The 5,000-nt window shown below is 38.0% G+C and overlaps 1 protein-coding gene across 1 annotated transcript in view; it reads right to left on the reverse strand.

Annotated features, from left to right (window-relative positions):
* Positions 1-5,000, reverse strand: part of sik3 (SIK family kinase 3) — a 39,699-nt gene that overhangs the window by 24,520 nt on the left and 10,179 nt on the right.

Genomic DNA, 5,000 nt, shown 5'->3' on the forward strand with positions numbered 1-5,000 from the left:
GACCCTGTGCGGCCTGAACAACATCTGGACACAAACGCACACACACACACACACACACACACACTGATCGCAGGTCTGGAGAACAGCAAGTTCTTGCTCATGCAAATAAGTCCAAAATGAGGAAACCAGCAGCAGCAACACAAACATCACAGACACACAAAAACCATCTAATAGTGTGTGTGCGTGTGTGTGTGTGCGTGTGTTAGAGTGTGTGTCTGACAGTATGAATGTTGTTTATTTATCCACTGCATTATACACAATCACACTTCAGCACACAATAACATCAAATAAGGTCACTTTCTGTTTGTTGCTGCCGTGTGTTTTGAGTTTGAGCTCCGTCACGTTAATCCTTTATTGTCTATTTTTCTTATTTTAGAATCTATTTCATACACCATCATTTTCGTTTCTATAATGTGTAAATATATCCTGTATCGTATTCTACAACACGATACAGGATCCGCGATCCTGAAGGCCGACGAGAGCCCCAGAGTGGTCGTGCTTCACTTTGTTAATAATTGGAATCTTTTCTGGGAGCGGTCAGGCTTTTTCGCGCTGATGGCCTGCACCCCAGCAGAGTCGGAGCGGAGCTGCTCTCGGACAACATCTCCAGGACTCTACGCTCCATATGACTAGTAAGACAATTCTCAAATAACTGCTATGATGGCTTCTATTCTACCCTCTTAAATGTTAGAAGTACTTGCGCTGTCCAATCTATTAAGACTGTGTCTGTTCCCCGAATAGTGAGGTCAAAATATAAATTTAATGTAGGATCTAGAAAAAATCTTATCGTGATTAAACCAGAAAAATGCAAAATAAATGAACGAAAACAATTTTTTATGTTTGGGCTCATAAACATTAGATCACTCACACCCAAAGCAGTTATTGTAAATGAAATGATCACAGATAATAGTTTTGATGTACTCTGCTTGACTGAAACCTGGCTCAAACCAAATGATTATATTGGTCTAAATGAGTCTACTCCACCAAACTACTGTTGTAAAACATGAGCCCCGTCAGACTGGTCGTGTTACAACAATATATAGTGATATTCTCAGTGTTACCCAGAAAACAGGATACAGGTTTAAATCATTTGAAATACTTCTGCTTAATGTTACACTGTCAGATATGCAAAAGAAATCTATCGTATCTCTTGCTCTGGCTACTGTGTATAGACCACCAGGGCCATATACAGAATTCCTAAAAGAATTTGGAGATTTCCTCTCAGACCTGTTGGTTACCGCTGATAAAGTGCTAATTGTTGGAGATTTTAACATTCATATTGATAATACAAATGATGCATTAGGACTTGCGTTTACTGACTTAATAATCTCTTTAGGAGTAAAGCAAAATGTCACCGGGCCCACTCATCGTTTTAATCATACGCTAGACTTAATTATATCGCATGGAATCGATCTTACTGACATAGATATCTTACCTCAAAGTGATGATGTTACGGACCATTTCCTTGTATCGTGCATTCTGCGTATTGATGATAATAACTATATAGCTTCGCGTTATCGTCCGGGCAGAACTATTGTTCCAGCCACCAAAGACAGATTCGCAAATAACCTGCCTGATTTATCTCAACTGCTCTGTGTACCCATAAATACACATGAACTAGACAAAATGACTGGCAACATGGGCACTATCTTCTCTAATACATTAGAAGCTGTTGCCCCATCAAATTGAAAAAGGTTAGAGAAAAAACGTACTGTGCCATGGTACAACAGTAATACCCACGCTCTCAAGAAAAGAAACTCGTAGTCTTGAGCGCAAATGAGAAAAACTAACTTGGAAGTTTTTAGAATTGCGTGAAAAAACAGTATGTCCAGCTATAGACAGGCTCTAAAAACTGCCAGGGCCGAGTTATATCCACAAACTCATAGAAAACAACCAAAACAATCCAAGGTTTTTATTTAGCACAGTGGCTAGATTAATAAATAACTAGACACCACCCGATCTAAATATTCCCTCACAGTTAAATAGTAATGACTTTATGAATTTCTTCACTGATAAAATAGATAACATCAGAAATACAATAACAAATGTAGGTTCTACAGCGTCTAATACTTTAGGTTTATCTATCGCACCCAAAGATAAACTGCAGTGCTTTACAACTATAGGGACAGGAAGAGCTAAATAAACTCATCACTGCATCTAAACCCAACAACATGTTTATTATATCCTGTACCCACTAAATTACTGAAAAGAGTTGTTACCTGTAGCAGAAGAACCGCTTCTCAGTATTATTAACTCGTCGTTATCTTTAGGTCACGTCCCCAAAACCATTCAAGCTGGCGGTTATTAAGCCTCTTATTAAGAAACCACAACTAGATCCTAGTGAACTGGCAAATTACAGACCCATTTCAAATCTTCCATTTATGTCTAAAATTTTAGAAAAAAGTTGTGTCTGCTCAATTGTGCTCCTACCTGCAAAAAAAATGATCTCTATGAAGAATTTCAGTCGGGTTTCAGGCCCCATCATAGCACAGAAACTGCACTTGTATAAAATTACAAATGACTTGCTTCTTGCTTCATATCAAGGCTGCATCTCATTGCTAGTTTTACTTGATTTTAGTGCTGCGTTCGACACCATAGATCACAACATACTCATAGATAGATTAAAAAAACTATACAGGTATTCAAGGGCAGGCTTTAAGATGGTTTAGATCCTACCTGTCCGATCGCTACCACTTTCTTTATTTAAACGGGGAGTCATCTCATTTATCACCAGTAAAAATGGAGTGCCACAAGGATCTGTCCTAGGTCCTATTTTCAATATACATGTTGCCCCTTGGTAATATTATTAGACAATACGGTATTAGTTTCCACTGTTATGCTGATGATACTCAAACTATATATCTCAACAAGACCAGGTGAAACTTCAAAATTATCTAAGCTAACAGAGTGTGTTAAAAATGTAAAAGATTGGTTGACCAATAATTTTCTCCTATTAAATTCGGATAAGACAGAGATATTACTTATTGGACCAAAAACATTACACAGAATCTCGTAGATTACAATTTGCAATTAGACGGATGTACTGTTACTTCCTCTACTGTAAAAAATCTGGGTGTTATATTAGACAGTAACTTGTCTTTTGAAAATCATATTTCCCATGTTACAAAAACACAAAAGAAAAATGTTTCTGTTTTGTAGCACATTGTTGTCACATAAACGCACTCCAAAGCTCAAAGTATACTTCATGTTTTACGCGTATGTGAGGGACAGGGTACAGTGCACGTGACGTCAATTTCGTCATCAGAAAAGTACGCGTTCCACCTGATTTTTGTAACATTTCGTACTTGGTACGCACAGGTTGCACATGTGCATTTAAGTTATTTTGCAGTAATCAGTTTTTCCACAAGGTGGCAGCACTATCCCGGGCCGTTGTTTCACAGTAGAAAACGAAGCTACAGAAACTGAACAGCAACAAATAAATTAATGGAATTTGCAACAACAACAGACGCTCACAAGAGGGTATGAGTGAGATGTGCTTTTTTTCGGAGGGGTTATGAGACAGTTAGTTATCGGTCATAATTAAACGAGAAAACACAGAGCAGACACTGGACATGGATGACGCTGTCTAGAGCACGCGTCGACCGCCAGCATTCACGCACAACATCAAATGGAGCACACTTTGAAAGGCTAAACGTTCGACTGTAAGAAAGAAAAAAGAAAAGGATAATGAAATATGGTCAAACAAACAATTTTTAGAGCATCTGAGATGGAGTGATCAGTAACACTACACAATGAGTAAACAATAATTAATGCTCTAACAACGAGCAATACGTTTGTTACAGTATTTCCCAATCTTTGTTAATGTTAATAATAATGCAACTTTTAATTTGTTATAATTTTTAGATCATATCAGCTCAGCTCCATTAAATAACAGATTTTGGATTTGAATACTGTACTTGTAAATGTTGAAATCAGATTAATAAATGCTTCAGAAGTGTTTTTCTTTATTGGTTCACGTTCAATAAAAGTTAACAAAGGAAGTTTACTGTGCAGAGCTACTGACTGATTCAAGAATATTCCAGATCAATTTCTCACATCACATTCAAAACCATGCGCTACTACAAAAGAGCAGCTCATGAACCTTACACACACACACACATGCTCTATACACGCCATAAAATTCAACTGATATCCTTACAACACACACACACACACACACACACGCGCACATTATCTGAGTGGACGGGACAGAGACAGAGAAAGGAAGCGCAGGAACATGATTCAGCATGCAGCACACAGGGATTATTGTAGTGTGTGTGTGTGTGTGTGTGTGTGTGTGTGTGTGTGTGTGTGTGTGTGTGTGTGTGTGTTGTGCTGAGTAAGCGCCTGTTTCCTGCACACAGAACGAGCCAGCAGAGAGAACCTCACACACACTAGTGTGCACCGCTGCATGTTTGCACCGCAGATGTCCGCTCTGACGTCAGCGTGACACACTCAACGCCTCAGAATATCATCAGAACACAGGATCACACACGGGACGGTATCAGCAGAACACTATCAGAGACATCCGCAGGATCTCTCTCATCACCAACAACACACTCACTTCAGCATCAAACCTGAAGAATCTATCAACGCTTTATTAATTTCATGACAATTAAGCATATTTAACCCCAAACTTCATGACTGTCACATTTTGTTTAATTAATGTACTATAGTAGTTAGAAGTTATTTTTTAAATTATATATATTTTAATTGTGAAATGTTATACATCATGTTACACTTCTGTTCAATAAATGCTGTTCTTCTGAACTTTCTGTTCATCTGTGAATCCTCAAAAATAAAATGCATCACAGTTTCCACAAAAATATTGTGCAGCACAACTGTGTTCAACATTGATAATAATCAGAAATGTTTCTTGAGCAGCAAATCATCATATTAGTTAGTAATCATGAGAAGCACACAAACTCAGATGTACATGTCTGGATGCATCACAGGGTACGTACAGAAAATTGCTAAATGAAATTCTACGACTTTCAAGG

This window comes from Cyprinus carpio, chromosome B15 (genome assembly GCF_018340385.1).
Source record: "Cyprinus carpio isolate SPL01 chromosome B15, ASM1834038v1, whole genome shotgun sequence".
Lineage (NCBI taxonomy): Eukaryota > Metazoa > Chordata > Actinopteri > Cypriniformes > Cyprinidae > Cyprinus > Cyprinus carpio.